The 17,120-nt window shown below is 46.2% G+C and overlaps 5 non-coding genes across 5 annotated transcripts; all 5 read right to left on the bottom strand.

Moving 5' to 3' along the window:
* Positions 1–214: 214 nt before the first annotated feature.
* Positions 215–286, bottom strand: trnam-cau. The gene has a single exon. It is a non-coding gene; the product is annotated as a tRNA-Met (tRNA).
* A 2,601-nt stretch (positions 287–2,887) lies between these two features.
* On the bottom strand, positions 2,888–2,959 carry trnam-cau. Its single transcript has one exon. It is a non-coding gene; the product is annotated as a tRNA-Met (tRNA).
* A 2,610-nt stretch (positions 2,960–5,569) lies between these two features.
* Positions 5,570–5,641, bottom strand: trnam-cau. Its single transcript has one exon. It is a non-coding gene; the product is annotated as a tRNA-Met (tRNA).
* A 2,605-nt stretch (positions 5,642–8,246) lies between these two features.
* Positions 8,247–8,318, bottom strand: trnam-cau. Its single transcript has one exon. It is a non-coding gene; the product is annotated as a tRNA-Met (tRNA).
* Positions 8,319–10,920: 2,602 nt separating this feature from the next.
* trnat-cgu lies at positions 10,921–10,992 on the bottom strand. The gene has a single exon. It is a non-coding gene; the product is annotated as a tRNA-Thr (tRNA).
* Between the last annotated feature and the right edge of the window lie 6,128 nt (positions 10,993–17,120).

Here is a 17,120-nt window from a genome sequence, read left to right as displayed (position 1 = left end):
TTTTTTTGCTGGACATTGTTTTGTTTTTTGGTTTGGAAAATGTGATGAGAAATAAAGCTTTGTGTGGATGTTTAGCTGATGTTGGGTTTTGTTTCAGTGAAGCAAGAACACCTAGATCTGTGGAAACATTTTCTTTAAAAACAGTAAAAGTACCGACAACTGCACTCAACAAAAGTTTTAAGGCGATACAGCCCATTAGAAGACAATGTCCTTTTAGCAGAAGATGGTTTCGATCCATCGACCTCTGGGTTATGGGCCCAGCACGCTTCCGCTGCGCCACTCTGCTATAATGATCTTGTTTCTGCTCTATCCCTTAGGATATTGCATATGGTGCACTATTGTGTCCTAAATTCAATTCTGGATAACTTTGACCAATCTGTAAGAGTTAGGGTTCAAGTTCAAGTTCAAGTTCGGTTTATTTGTCACGTACATAGTCATACACGGTATAACTCGCAGTGAAATGTTTTTGTGAGTGCTCTGTCTAAACTGAGGAAAGAAACAGGGGTGCATAAGGAAATATATATATATATATATATATATATATATATATATATATATATATATATAATATATCTATAAAAAAAGTATATAACAATGTATGTGTAATATGTATATATACACAATCTACAGTGTATATATGTGTATGTACACGATGTACAACTCCAGTTGACAGATTTACAGTAACATGGTGGTGGTGGTCCCCACAGTTTATCAGTTGCCCTGATTCAGGGCCCGAATGGCCTGTGGGAAGAAGCCCCTCTTCAGTCTCTCTGTATTGGTCTTCAGGGAGCGAAAGCGCTTCCCTGACCTCAACAGAGAGAAGAGCCTATTGTTGGGATGGGTGGGGTCCTTCACAATCCTCCTGGCCTTGGTCTGGCACTGCTTGTAATAGATGGTCTGCATGTCAGGAAGTTCCAGATGAGTGATGCGCTCTGCTGAACGCAACACCCTCTGGAGTGCTTGTCTGTCCTGCTTGGTGCTGTTCCCAAACCAGACTGTGATGTTCCCCAAGAGGATGTTCTCGATAGTGCAGGTGTAGACGTTCCGCAGTACCTTGGAGGGCAGTCTGAAGTCTCTTAGGCATCTGAGGTGGTAAAGACGCTGACGAGCCTTCTTTGCCAGGGAGTTGGTGTGGCGGGACCAGGACAAGTCCTGTGAGATGTGAACTCCAAGGTACCTGAAACTGTCTAATCTCTCCACCGTGGTTCCATCGATCCTCACAGGTTGGTAGTGCCGCTCCTTCTTCTTGCTGCAGTCCACAATCAGCTGTTTTGTCTTGCTGACGTTTAGGAGGAGATTATTTCCCTGGCACCACTTTTCCCGGTGTTTAATCTCCTCCAGGTAGGCCCTCTCATCGTTTTCCGAGATCAGGCCCATGACGACGCTATCGCCAGCAAACTTGACAATGATGGTGGAGCTGGAAGTGGCTGCGCAGTCGTTGGTTTACAGTGAGTAGAGCAGGGGGCTTAGGACACAACCCTGAAGAGCTGCAATGCTGAGGGTGAGGATGGATGAGACACAGTTGCCCACCCGTACTGATTGTGGTCTGTCTGTTAGGAAGTTGGAGATCCAGTCGCACAGGCATGTATGCAGTCCTAGATCCTCCAACTTAGTAGTGAGTAGGGAGGGGATGATAGTGTTAAATGCTGAACTGTAGTCGACAAACAGCATTTTAACATAATTACCCCTCCCTTTGTCCAGGTGGGTCAGTGTGGTGTGGAGCAGATGTGCAATTGCGTCATCAGTGGAGCGATTGTGGCGGTATGCAAACTGCAGTGGGTCCATGGAGGCTGGCAGTGAAGAGGTGATGAAGTCTCTGACTAGCTCTTCAAAGCACTTCATCACGACTGATGTGAGGGCAACAGGGCGGTAGTCATTGAGGCCGGAGGGTCGAGGTTTCTTTGAGACGGGGCCGATGGTGGATCGCTTGAAGCTGGATGGGACGATACCGAGCGTCAGGGAGAGATCGACGATGTCGGTGAATACCGGGGCTAGCTGGTCTGCGCAGTCTTTGAGGACTCTCCCGCAGATACCGTCTGATCCCGCTGCCTTCCTGCTATTCACTCTTTTAAACACTCTCGTCACGTCACTCTCCGTGATGATGAGAGGGCACTGTTCTATGGTGGGCTCTGCGCATGCGCCGTTGGCTGCACCGATAGCACCATTAGCGTTGTTAGCGCTAGCGCTGTTAGCATTAGCGCTGCTAGCATGTTCAATGTCTTGACACTCCCAGAATCTAGTGGAAGATGGAAAATAAATGCAAAGATAAATGCAACGATGGGAAAAGATCCTACTCCCACACTCTAGGAGTTTAGCCGGGAATGCTTCTGGCTTGAAACAGTGAATCCAGAGATACTGACCTGCACCCATGCTAATGGAAAACTCCTTACTTAAGCACCAAAGATTCAAGAACTTAGAAATCTGATGTGCGAGCAGTCATTTCCTGCAGTCAAGATGCGATGGAAGAACAAAAGGAAACCGTGCTAGACCAAGGTAAGAGTTAAGTCAAAACAGAAGTCGGCAAAACGACTGAATCACTGTAAGCACGGAGCAGACCTCCTGTAGAAGCACGCATGGCCACACATAAACATTCAGCATAACCTGCCAAAGATGCCGTGATGTTTCAAAAGCTACGTGTTTGCATTCTGGTCACATCTATTCTTTTTGGAGTACTTTTTTTGCTGGACATTGTTTTGTTTTTTGGTTTGGAAAATGTGATGAGAAATAAAGCTTTGTGTGGATGTTTAGCTGATGTTGGGTTTTGTTTCAGTGAAGCAAGAACACCTAGATCTGTGGAAACATTTTCTTTAAAAACAGTAAAAGTACCGACAACTGCACTCAACAAAAGTTTTAAGGCGATACAGCCCATTAGAAGACAATGTCCTTTTAGCAGAAGATGGTTTCGATCCATCGACCTCTGGGTTATGGGCCCAGCACGCTTCCGCTGCGCCACTCTGCTATAATGATCTCATTTCTGCTCTATCCCTTAGGATATTGCATATGGTGCACTATTGTGTCCTAAATTCAATTCTGGATAACTTTGACCAATCTGTAAGAGTTAGGGTTCAAGTTCAAGTTCAAGTTCGGTTTATTTGTCACGTACATAGTCATACACGGTATAACTCGCAGTGAAATGTTTTTGTGAGTGCTCTGTCTAAACTGAGGAAAGAAACAGGGGTGCATAAGGAAATATATATATATATATATATATATATATATATATATATATATATATATATATATATATAAATATATCTATAAAAAAAGTATATAACAATGTATGTGTAATATGTATATATACACAATCTACAGTGTATATATGTGTATGTACACGATGTACAACTCCAGTTGACAGATTTACAGTAACATGGTGGTGGTGGTCCCCACAGTTTATCAGTTGCCCTGATTCAGGGCCCGAATGGCCTGTGGGAAGAAGCCCCTCTTCAGTCTCTCTGTATTGGTCTTCAGGGAGCGAAAGCGCTTCCCTGACCTCAACAGAGAGAAGAGCCTATTGTTGGGATGGGTGGGGTCCTTCACAATCCTCCTGGCCTTGGTCTGGCACTGCTTGTAATAGATGGTCTGCATGTCAGGAAGTTCCAGATGAGTGATGCGCTCTGCTGAACGCAAAACCCTCTGGAGTGCTTGTCTGTCCTGCTTGGTGCTGTTCCCAAACCAGACTGTGATGTTCCCCAAGAGGATGTTCTCGATAGTGCAGGTGTAGACGTTCCGCAGTACCTTGGAGGGCAGTCTGAAGTCTCTTAGGCATCTGAGGTGGTAAAGACGCTGACGAGCCTTCTTTGCCAGGGAGTTGGTGTGGCGGGACCAGGACAAGTCCTGTGAGATGTGAACTCCAAGGTACCTGAAACTGTCTACTCTCTCCACCGTGGTTCCATTGATCCTCACAGGTTGGTAGTGCCGCTCCTTCTTCTTGCTGCAGTCCACAATCAGCTGTTTTGTCTTGCTGACGTTTCGGAGGAGATTATTTCCCTGGCACCACTTTTCCCGGTGTTTAATCTCCTCCAGGTAGGCCCTCTCATCGTTTTCCGAGATCAGGCCCATGACGACGCTATCGCCAGCAAACTTGACAATGATGGTGGAGCTGGAAGTGGCTGCGCAGTCGTTGGTTTACAGTGAGTAGAGCAGGGGGCTTAGGACACAACCCTGAAGAGCTGCAATGCTGAGGGTGAGGATGGATGAGACACAGTTGCCCACCCGTACTGATTGTGGTCTGTCTGTTAGGAAGTTGGAGATCCAGTCGCACAGGCATGTATGCAGTCCTAGATCCTCCAACTTAGTAGTGAGTAGGGAGGGGATGATAGTGTTAAATGCTGAACTGTAGTCGACAAACAGCATTTTAACATAATTACCCCTCCCTTTGTCCAGGTGGGTCAGTGTGGTGTGGAGCAGATGTGCAATTGCGTCATCAGTGGAGCGATTGTGGCGGTATGCAAACTGCAGTGGGTCCATGGAGGCTGGCAGTGAAGAGGTGATGAAGTCTCTGACTAGCTCTTCAAAACACTTCATCACGACTGATGTGAGGGCAACAGGGCGGTAGTCATTGAGGCCGGAGGGTCGAGGTTTCTTTGAGACGGGGCCGATGGTGGATCGCTTGAAGCTGGATGGGACGATACCGAGCGTCAGGGAGAGATCGACGATGTCGGTGAATACCGGGGCTAGCTGGTCTGCGCAGTCTTTGAGGACTCTCCCGCAGATACCGTCAGATCCCGCTGCCTTCCTGCTATTCACTCTTTTAAACACTCTCGTCACGTCACTCTCCGTGATGATGAGAGGGCACTGTTCTATGGTGGGCTCTGCGCATGCGCCGTTGGCTGCACCGATAGCACCATTAGCGTTGTTCGCGCTAGCGCTGTTAGCATTAGCGCTGCTAGCATGTTCAATGTCTTGACACTCCCAGAATCTAGTGGAAGATGGAAAATAAATGCAAAGATAAATGCAACGATGGGAAAAGATCCTTCTCCCACACTCTAGGAGTTTAGCCGGGAATGCTTCTGGCTTGAAACAGTGAATCCAGAGATGCTGACCTGCACCCATGCTAATGGAAAACTCCTTACTTAAGCACCAAAGATTCAAGAATTTAGAAATCTGATGTGCGAGCAGTCATTTCCTGCAGTCAAGATGCGATGGAAGAACAAAAGGAAACCGTGCTAGACCAAGGTAAGAGTTAAGTCAAAACAGAAGTCGGCAAAACGACTGAATCACTGTAAGCACGGAGCAGACCTCCTGTAGAAGCACGCATGGCCACACATAAACATTCAGCATAACCTGCCAAAGATGCCGGGATGTTTCACAAGCTACGTGTTTGCATTTTGGTCACATCTATTCTTTTTGGAGTACTTTTTTTGCTGGACATTGTTTTGTTTTTTGGTTTGGAAAATGTGATGAGAAATAAAGCTTTGTGTGGATGTTTAGCTGATGTTGGGTTTTGTTTCAGTGAAGCAAGAACACCTACATCTGTGGAAACATTTTCTTTAAAAACAGTAAAAGTACCAACAACTGCACTCAACAAAGGTTTTGAGGCGATACAGCCCATTAGAAGACAATGTCCTTTTAGCAGAAGATGGTTTCGATCCATCGACCTCTGGGTTATGAGCCCAGCACGCTTCCGCTGCGCCACTCTGCTATAATGATCTTGTTTCTGCTCTATCCCTTAGGATATTGCATATGGTGCACTATTTTGTCCTAAATTCAATTCTGGATAACTTTGACCAATCTGTAAGAGTTAGGGTTCAAGTTCAAGTTCAAGTTCGGTTTATTTGTCACGTACATAGTCATACACGGTATAACTCGCAGTGAAATGTTTTTGTGAGTGCTCTGTCTAAACTGAGGAAAGAAACAGGGGTGCATAAGGAAATATATATATATATATATATATATATATATATATATATATATATATATATATATAATATATCTATAAAAAAAGTATATAACAATGTATGTGTAATATGTATATATACACAATCTACAGTGTATATATGTGTATGTACACGATGTACAACTCCAGTTGACAGATTTACAGTAACATGGTGGTGGTGGTCCCCACAGTTTATCAGTTGCCCTGATTCAGGGCCCGAATGGCCTGTGGGAAGAAGCCCCTCTTCAGTCTCTCTGTATTGGTCTTCAGGGAGCGAAAGCGCTTCCCTGACCTCAACAGAGAGAAGAGCCTATTGTTGGGATGGGTGGGGTCCTTCACAATCCTCCTGGCCTTGGTCTGGCACTGCTTGTAATAGATGGTCTGCATGTCAGGAAGTTCCAGATGAGTGATGCGCTCTGCTGAACGCAAAACCCTCTGGAGTGCTTGTCTGTCCTGCTTGGTGCTGTTCCCAAACCAGACTGTGATGTTCCCCAAGAGGATGTTCTCGATAGTGCAGGTGTAGACGTTCCGCAGTACCTTGGAGGGCAGTCTGAAGTCTCTTAGGCATCTGAGGTGGTAAAGACGCTGACGAGCCTTCTTTGCCAGGGAGTTGGTGTGGCGGGACCAGGACAAGTCCTGTGAGATGTGAACTCCAAGGTACCTGAAACTGTCTACTCTCTCCACCGTGGTTCCATTGATCCTCACAGGTTGGTAGTGCCGCTCCTTCTTCTTGCTGCAGTCCACAATCAGCTGTTTTGTCTTGCTGACGTTTCGGAGGAGATTATTTCCCTGGCACCACTTTTCCCGGTGTTTAATCTCCTCCAGGTAGGCCCTCTCATCGTTTTCCGAGATCAGGCCCATGACGACGCTATCGCCAGCAAACTTGACAATGATGGTGGAGCTGGAAGTGGCTGCGCAGTCGTTGGTTTACAGTGAGTAGAGCAGGGGGCTTAGGACACAACCCTGAAGAGCTGCAATGCTGAGGGTGAGGATGGATGAGACACAGTTGCCCACCCGTACTGATTGTGGTCTGTCTGTTAGGAAGTTGGAGATCCAGTCGCACAGGCATGTATGCAGTCCTAGATCCTCCAACTTAGTAGTGAGTAGGGAGGGGATGATAGTGTTAAATGCTGAACTGTAGTCGACAAACAGCATTTTAACATAATTACCCCTCCCTTTGTCCAGGTGGGTCAGTGTGGTGTGGAGCAGATGTGCAATTGCGTCATCAGTGGAGCGATTGTGGCGGTATGCAAACTGCAGTGGGTCCATGGAGGCTGGCAGTGAAGAGGTGATGAAGTCTCTGACTAGCTCTTCAAAACACTTCATCACGACTGATGTGAGGGCAACAGGGCGGTAGTCATTGAGGCCGGAGGGTCGAGGTTTCTTTGAGACGGGGCCGATGGTGGATCGCTTGAAGCTGGATGGGACGATACCGAGCGTCAGGGAGAGATCGACGATGTCGGTGAATACCGGGGCTAGCTGGTCTGCGCAGTCTTTGAGGACTCTCCCGCAGATACCGTCAGATCCCGCTGCCTTCCTGCTATTCACTCTTTTAAACACTCTCGTCACGTCACTCTCCGTGATGATGAGAGGGCACTGTTCTATGGTGGGCTCTGCGCATGCGCCGTTGGCTGCACCGATAGCACCATTAGCGTTGTTCGCGCTAGCGCTGTTAGCATTAGCGCTGCTAGCATGTTCAATGTCTTGACACTCCCAGAATCTAGTGGAAGATGGAAAATAAATGCAAAGATAAATGCAACGATGGGAAAAGATCCTTCTCCCACACTCTAGGAGTTTAGCCGGGAATGCTTCTGGCTTGAAACAGTGAATCCAGAGATGCTGACCTGCACCCATGCTAATGGAAAACTCCTTACTTAAGCACCAAAGATTCAAGAATTTAGAAATCTGATGTGCGAGCAGTCATTTCCTGCAGTCAAGATGCGATGGAAGAACAAAAGGAAACCGTGCTAGACCAAGGTAAGAGTTAAGTCAAAACAGAAGTCGGCAAAACGACTGAATCACTGTAAGCACGGAGCAGACCTCCTGTAGAAGCACGCATGGCCACACATAAACATTCAGCATAACCTGCCAAAGATGCCGGGATGTTTCACAAGCTACGTGTTTGCATTTTGGTCACATCTATTCTTTTTGGAGTACTTTTTTTGCTGGACATTGTTTTGTTTTTTGGTTTGGAAAATGTGATGAGAAATAAAGCTTTGTGTGGATGTTTAGCTGATGTTGGGTTTTGTTTCAGTGAAGCAAGAACACCTACATCTGTGGAAACATTTTCTTTAAAAACAGTAAAAGTACCAACAACTGCACTCAACAAAGGTTTTGAGGCGATACAGCCCATTAGAAGACAATGTCCTTTTAGCAGAAGATGGTTTCGATCCATCGACCTCTGGGTTATGGGCCCAGCACGCTTCCGCTGCGCCACTCTGCTATAATGATCTCATTTCTGCTCTATCCCTTAGGATATTGCATATGGTGCACTATTGTGTCCTAAATTCAATTCTGGATAACTTTGACCAATCTGTAAGAGTTAGGGTTCAAGTTCAAGTTCAAGTTCGGTTTATTTGTCACGTACATAGTCATACACGGTATAACTCGCAGTGAAATGTTTTTGTGAGTGCTCTGTCTAAACTGAGGAAAGAAACAGGGGTGCATAATTAAATATATATATATATATATATATATATATATATATATATATATATATATATATATAAATCTATAAAAAAAGTATATAACAATGTATGTGTAATATGTATATATACACAATCTACAGTGTATATATGTGTATGTACACGATGTACAACTCCAGTTGACAGATTTACAGTAACATGGTGGTGGTGGTCCCCACAGTTTATCAGTTGCCCTGATTCAGGGCCCGAATGGCCTGTGGGAAGAAGCCCCTCTTCAGTCTCTCTGTATTGGTCTTCAGGGAGCGAAAGCGCTTCCCTGACCTCAACAGAGAGAAGAGCCTATTGTTGGGATGGGTGGGGTCCTTCACAATCCTTCTGGCCTTGGTCTGGCACTGCTTGTAATAGATGGTCTGCATGTCAGGAAGTTCCAGATGAGTGATGCGCTCTGCTGAACGCAAAACCCTCTGGAGTGCTTGTCTGTCCTGCTTGGTGCTGTTCCCAAACCAGACTGTGATGTTCCCCAAGAGGATGTTCTCGATAGTGCAGGTGTAGACGTTCCGCAGTACCTTGGAGGGCAGTCTGAAGTCTCTTAGGCATCTGAGGTGGTAAAGACGCTGACGAGCCTTCTTTGCCAGGGAGTTGGTGTGGCGGGACCAGGACAAGTCCTGTGAGATGTGAACTCCAAGGTACCTGAAACTGTCTACTCTCTCCACCGTGGTTCCATTGATCCTCACAGGTTGGTAGTGCCGCTCCTTCTTCTTGCTGCAGTCCACAATCAGCTGTTTTGTCTTGCTGACGTTTCGGAGGAGATTATTTCCCTGGCACCACTTTTCCCGGTGTTTAATCTCCTCCAGGTAGGCCCTCTCATCGTTTTCCGAGATCAGGCCCATGACGACGCTATCGCCAGCAAACTTGACAATGATGGTGGAGCTGGAAGTGGCTGCGCAGTCGTTGGTTTACAGTGAGTAGAGCAGGGGGCTTAGGACACAACCCTGAAGAGCTGCAATGCTGAGGGTGAGGATGGATGAGACACAGTTGCCCACCCGTACTGATTGTGGTCTGTCTGTTAGGAAGTTGGAGATCCAGTCGCACAGGCATGTATGCAGTCCTAGATCCTCCAACTTAGTAGTGAGTAGGGAGGGGATGATAGTGTTAAATGCTGAACTGTAGTCGACAAACAGCATTTTAACATAATTACCCCTCCCTTTGTCCAGGTGGGTCAGTGTGGTGTGGAGCAGATGTGCAATTGCGTCATCAGTGGAGCGATTGTGGCGGTATGCAAACTGCAGTGGGTCCATGGAGGCTGGCAGTGAAGAGGTGATGAAGTCTCTGACTAGCTCTTCAAAACACTTCATCACGACTGATGTGAGGGCAACAGGGCGGTAGTCATTGAGGCCGGAGGGTCGAGGTTTCTTTGAGACGGGGCCGATGGTGGATCGCTTGAAGCTGGATGGGACGATACCGAGCGTCAGGGAGAGATCGACGATGTCGGTGAATACCGGGGCTAGCTGGTCTGCGCAGTCTTTGAGGACTCTCCCGCAGATACCGTCAGATCCCGCTGCCTTCCTGCTATTCACTCTTTTAAACACTCTCGTCACGTCACTCTCCGTGATGATGAGAGGGCACTGTTCTATGGTGGGCTCTGCGCATGCGCCGTTGGCTGCACCGATAGCACCATTAGCGTTGTTCGCGCTAGCGCTGTTAGCATTAGCGCTGCTAGCATGTTCAATGTCTTGACACTCCCAGAATCTAGTGGAAGATGGAAAATAAATGCAAAGATAAATGCAACGATGGGAAAAGATCCTTCTCCCACACTCTAGGAGTTTAGCCGGGAATGCTTCTGGCTTGAAACAGTGAATCCAGAGATGCTGACCTGCACCCATGCTAATGGAAAACTCCTTACTTAAGCACCAAAGATTCAAGAATTTAGAAATCTGATGTGCGAGCAGTCATTTCCTGCAGTCAAGATGCGATGGAAGAACAAAAGGAAACCGTGCTAGACCAAGGTAAGAGTTAAGTCAAAACAGAAGTCGGCAAAACGACTGAATCACTGTAAGCACGGAGCAGACCTCCTGTAGAAGCACGCATGGCCACACATAAACATTCAGCATAACCTGCCAAAGATGCCGGGATGTTTCACAAGCTACGTGTTTGCATTTTGGTCACATCTATTCTTTTTGGAGTACTTTTTTTGCTGGACATTGTTTTGTTTTTTGGTTTGGAAAATGTGATGAGAAATAAAGCTTTGTGTGGATGTTTAGCTGATGTTGGGTTTTGTTTCAGTGAAGCAAGAACACCTACATCTGTGGAAACATTTTCTTTAAAAACAGTAAAAGTACCAACAACTGCACTCAACAAAGGTTTTGAGGCGATACAGCCCATTAGAAGACAATGTCCTTTTAGCAGAAGATGGTTTCGATCCATCGACCTCTGGGTTACGGGCCCAGCATGCTTCCGCTGCGCCACTCTGCTATAATGATCTTGTTTCTGCTCTATCCCTTAGGATATTGCATATGGTGCACTATTGTGTCCTAAATTCAATTCTGGATAACTTTGACCAATCTGTAAGAGTTAGGGTTCAAGTTCAAGTTCAAGTTCGGTTTATTTCTCACGTACATAGTCATACACGGTATAACTCGCAGTGAAATGTTTTTGTGAGTGCTCTGTCTAAACTGAGGAAAGAAACAGGGGTGCATAAGGAAATATATATATATATATATATATATATATATATATATATATATATATATATATATATATATATATAAATATATCTATAAAAAAAGTATATAACAATGTATGTGTAATATGTATATATACACAATCTACAGTGTATATATGTGTATGTACACGATGTACAACTCCAGTTGACAGATTTACAGTAACATGGTGGTGGTGGTCCCCACAGTTTATCAGTTGCCCTGATTCAGGGCCCGAATGGCCTGTGGGAAGAAGCCCCTCTTCAGTCTCTCTGTATTGGTCTTCAGGGAGCGAAAGCGCTTCCCTGACCTCAACAGAGAGAAGAGCCTATTGTTGGGATGGGTGGGGTCCTTCACAATCCTCCTGGCCTTGGTCTGGCACTGCTTGTAATAGATGGTCTGCATGTCAGGAAGTTCCAGATGAGTGATGCGCTCTGCTGAACGCAAAACCCTCTGGAGTGCTTGTCTGTCCTGCTTGGTGCTGTTCCCAAACCAGACTGTGATGTTCCCCAAGAGGATGTTCTCGATAGTGCAGGTGTAGACGTTCCGCAGTACCTTGGAGGGCAGTCTGAAGTCTCTTAGGCATCTGAGGTGGTAAAGACGCTGACGAGCCTTCTTTGCCAGGGAGTTGGTGTGGCGGGACCAGGACAAGTCCTGTGAGATGTGAACTCCAAGGTACCTGAAACTGTCTACTCTCTCCACCGTGGTTCCATTGATCCTCACAGGTTGGTAGTGCCGCTCCTTCTTCTTGCTGCAGTCCACAATCAGCTGTTTTGTCTTGCTGACGTTTCGGAGGAGATTATTTCCCTGGCACCACTTTTCCCGGTGTTTAATCTCCTCCAGGTAGGCCCTCTCATCGTTTTCCGAGATCAGGCCCATGACGACGCTATCGCCAGCAAACTTGACAATGATGGTGGAGCTGGAAGTGGCTGCGCAGTCGTTGGTTTACAGTGAGTAGAGCAGGGGGCTTAGGACACAACCCTGAAGAGCTGCAATGCTGAGGGTGAGGATGGATGAGACACAGTTGCCCACCCGTACTGATTGTGGTCTGTCTGTTAGGAAGTTGGAGATCCAGTCGCACAGGCATGTATGCAGTCCTAGATCCTCCAACTTAGTAGTGAGTAGGGAGGGGATGATAGTGTTAAATGCTGAACTGTAGTCGACAAACAGCATTTTAACATAATTACCCCTCCCTTTGTCCAGGTGGGTCAGTGTGGTGTGGAGCAGATGTGCAATTGCGTCATCAGTGGAGCGATTGTGGCGGTATGCAAACTGCAGTGGGTCCATGGAGGCTGGCAGTGAAGAGGTGATGAAGTCTCTGACTAGCTCTTCAAAACACTTCATCACGACTGATGTGAGGGCAACAGGGCGGTAGTCATTGAGGCCGGAGGGTCGAGGTTTCTTTGAGACGGGGCCGATGGTGGATCGCTTGAAGCTGGATGGGACGATACCGAGCGTCAGGGAGAGATCGACGATGTCGGTGAATACCGGGGCTAGCTGGTCTGCGCAGTCTTTGAGGACTCTCCCGCAGATACCGTCAGATCCCGCTGCCTTCCTGCTATTCACTCTTTTAAACACTCTCGTCACGTCACTCTCCGTGATGATGAGAGGGCACTGTTCTATGGTGGGCTCTGCGCATGCGCCGTTGGCTGCACCGATAGCACCATTAGCGTTGTTCGCGCTAGCGCTGTTAGCATTAGCGCTGCTAGCATGTTCAATGTCTTGACACTCCCAGAATCTAGTGGAAGATGGAAAATAAATGCAAAGATAAATGCAACGATGGGAAAAGATCCTTCTCCCACACTCTAGGAGTTTAGCCGGGAATGCTTCTGGCTTGAAACAGTGAATCCAGAGATGCTGACCTGCACCCATGCTAATGGAAAACTCCTTACTTAAGCACCAAAGATTCAAGAATTTAGAAATCTGATGTGCGAGCAGTCATTTCCTGCAGTCAAGATGCGATGGAAGAACAAAAGGAAACCGTGCTAGACCAAGGTAAGAGTTAAGTCAAAACAGAAGTCGGCAAAACGACTGAATCACTGTAAGCACGGAGCAGACCTCCTGTAGAAGCACGCATGGCCACACATAAACATTCAGCATAACCTGCCAAAGATGCCGGGATGTTTCACAAGCTACGTGTTTGCATTTTGGTCACATCTATTCTTTTTGGAGTACTTTTTTTGCTGGACATTGTTTTGTTTTTTGGTTTGGAAAATGTGATGAGAAATAAAGCTTTGTGTGGATGTTTAGCTGATGTTGGGTTTTGTTTCAGTGAAGCAAGAACACCTACATCTGTGGAAACATTTTCTTTAAAAACAGTAAAAGTACCAACAACTGCACTCAACAAAGGTTTTGAGGCGATACAGCCCATTAGAAGACAATGTCCTTTTAGCAGAAGATGGTTTCGATCCATCGACCTCTGGGTTACTGGGCCCAGCATGCTTCCGCTGCGCCACTCTGCTATAATGATCTTGTCTCTGCTCTATCCCTTAGGATATTGCATATGGTGCACTATTGTGTCCTAAATTCAATTCTGGATAACTTTGACCAATCTGTAAGAGTTAGGGTTCAAGTTCAAGTTCAAGTTCTGTTTATTTGTCACGTACATAGTCATACACGGTATAACTCGCAGTGAAATGTTTTTGTGAGTGCTCTGTCTAAACTGAGGAAAGAAACAGGGGTGCATAAGGAAATATATATATATATATATATATATATATATATATATATATATATATATATATATATATATATAAATATATCTATAAAAAAGTATATAACAATGTATGTGTAATATGTATATATACACAATCTACAGTGTATATATGTGTATGTACACGATGTACAACTCCAGTTGACAGATTTACAGTAACATGGTGGTGGTGGTCCCCACAGTTTATCAGTTGCCCTGATTCAGGGCCCGAATGGCCTGTGGGAAGAAGCCCCTCTTCAGTCTCTCTGTATTGGTCTTCAGGGAGCGAAAGCGCTTCCCTGACCTCAACAGAGAGAAGAGCCTATTGTTGGGATGGGTGGGGTCCTTCACAATCCTCCTGGCCTTGGTCTGGCACTGCTTGTAATAGATGGTCTGCATGTCAGGAAGTTCCAGATGAGTGATGCGCTCTGCTGAACGCAAAACCCTCTGGAGTGCTTGTCTGTCCTGCTTGGTGCTGTTCCCAAACCAGACTGTGATGTTCCCCAAGAGGATGTTCTCGATAGTGCAGGTGTAGACGTTCCGCAGTACCTTGGAGGGCAGTCTGAAGTCTCTTAGGCATCTGAGGTGGTAAAGACGCTGACGAGCCTTCTTTGCCAGGGAGTTGGTGTGGCGGGACCAGGACAAGTCCTGTGAGATGTGAACTCCAAGGTACCTGAAACTGTCTACTCTCTCCACCGTGGTTCCATTGATCCTCACAGGTTGGTAGTGCCGCTCCTTCTTCTTGCTGCAGTCCACAATCAGCTGTTTTGTCTTGCTGACGTTTCGGAGGAGATTATTTCCCTGGCACCACTTTTCCCGGTGTTTAATCTCCTCCAGGTAGGCCCTCTCATCGTTTTCCGAGATCAGGCCCATGACGACGCTATCGCCAGCAAACTTGACAATGATGGTGGAGCTGGAAGTGGCTGCGCAGTCGTTGGTTTACAGTGAGTAGAGCAGGGGGCTTAGGACACAACCCTGAAGAGCTGCAATGCTGAGGGTGAGGATGGATGAGACACAGTTGCCCACCCGTACTGATTGTGGTCTGTCTGTTAGGAAGTTGGAGATCCAGTCGCACAGGCATGTATGCAGTCCTAGATCCTCCAACTTAGTAGTGAGTAGGGAGGGGATGATAGTGTTAAATGCTGAACTGTAGTCGACAAACAGCATTTTAACATAATTACCCCTCCCTTTGTCCAGGTGGGTCAGTGTGGTGTGGAGCAGATGTGCAATTGCGTCATCAGTGGAGCGATTGTGGCGGTATGCAAACTGCAGTGGGTCCATGGAGGCTGGCAGTGAAGAGGTGATGAAGTCTCTGACTAGCTCTTCAAAACACTTCATCACGACTGATGTGAGGGCAACAGGGCGGTAGTCATTGAGGCCGGAGGGTCGAGGTTTCTTTGAGACGGGGCCGATGGTGGATCGCTTGAAGCTGGATGGGACGATACCGAGCGTCAGGGAGAGATCGACGATGTCGGTGAATACCGGGGCTAGCTGGTCTGCGCAGTCTTTGAGGACTCTCCCGCAGATACCGTCAGATCCCGCTGCCTTCCTGCTATTCACTCTTTTAAACACTCTCGTCACGTCACTCTCCGTGATGATGAGAGGGCACTGTTCTATGGTGGGCTCTGCGCATGCGCCGTTGGCTGCACCGATAGCACCATTAGCGTTGTTCGCGCTAGCGCTGTTAGCATTAGCGCTGCTAGCATGTTCAATGTCTTGACACTCCCAGAATCTAGTGGAAGATGGAAAATAAATGCAAAGATAAATGCAACGATGGGAAAAGATCCTTCTCCCACACTCTAGGAGTTTAGCCGGGAATGCTTCTGGCTTGAAACAGTGAATCCAGAGATGCTGACCTGCACCCATGCTAATGGAAAACTCCTTACTTAAGCACCAAAGATTCAAGAATTTAGAAATCTGATGTGCGAGCAGTCATTTCCTGCAGTCAAGATGCGATGGAAGAACAAAAGGAAACCGTGCTAGACCAAGGTAAGAGTTAAGTCAAAACAGAAGTCGGCAAAACGACTGAATCACTGTAAGCACGGAGCAGACCTCCTGTAGAAGCACGCATGGCCACACATAAACATTCAGCATAACCTGCCAAAGATGCCGGGATGTTTCACAAGCTACGTGTTTGCATTTTGGTCACATCTATTCTTTTTGGAGTACTTTTTTTGCTGGACATTGTTTTGTTTTTTGGTTTGGAAAATGTGATGAGAAATAAAGCTTTGTGTGGATGTTTAGCTGATGTTGGGTTTTGTTTCAGTGAAGCAAGAACACCTACATCTGTGGAAACATTTTCTTTAAAAACAGTAAAAGTACCAACAACTGCACTCAACAAAGGTTTTGAGGCGATACAGCCCATTAGAAGACAATGTCCTTTTAGCAGAAGATGGTTGCGATCCATCGACCTCTGGGTTACGGGCCCAGCATGCTTCCGCTGCGCCACTCTGCTATAATGATCTTGTTTCTGCTCTATCCCTTAGGATATTGCATATGGTGCACTATTGTGTCCTAAGTTCAATTCTGGATAACTTTGACCAATCTGTAAGAGTTAGGGTTCAAGTTCAAGTTCAAGTTCGGTTTATTTCTCACGTACATAGTCATACACGGTATAACTCGCAGTGAAATGTTTTTGTGAGTGCTCTGTCTAAACTGAGGAAAGAAACAGGGGTGCATAAGGAAATATATATATATATATATATATATATATATATATATATATATATATATATATATATAAATATATCTATAAAAAAAGTATATAACAATGTATGTGTAATATGTATATATACACAATCTACAGTGTATATATGTGTATGTACACGATGTACAACTCCAGTTGACAGATTTACAGTAACATGGTGGTGGTGGTCCCCACAGTTTATCAGTTGCCCTGATTCAGGGCCCGAATGGCCTGTGGGAAGAAGCCCCTCTTCAGTCTCTCTGTATTGGTCTTCAGGGAGCGAAAGCGCTTCCCTGACCTCAACAGAGAGAAGAGCCTATTGTTGGGATGGGTGGGGTCCTTCACAATCCTCCTGGCCTTGGTCTGGCACTGCTTGTAATAGATGGTCTGCATGTCAGGAAGTTCCAGATGAGTGATGCGCTCTGCTGAACGCAAAACCCTCTGGAGTGCTTGTCTGTCCTGCTTGGTGCTGTTCCCAAACCAGACTGTGATGTTCCCCAAGAGGATGTTCTCGATAGTGCAG

The sequence above is a fragment of the Electrophorus electricus genome, chromosome 24 (assembly GCF_013358815.1).
Source record: "Electrophorus electricus isolate fEleEle1 chromosome 24, fEleEle1.pri, whole genome shotgun sequence".
In the NCBI taxonomy this organism is placed as follows: Eukaryota; Metazoa; Chordata; class Actinopteri; order Gymnotiformes; family Gymnotidae; genus Electrophorus; species Electrophorus electricus.
This window is presented reverse-complemented; position numbering and strand designations above follow the sequence as displayed.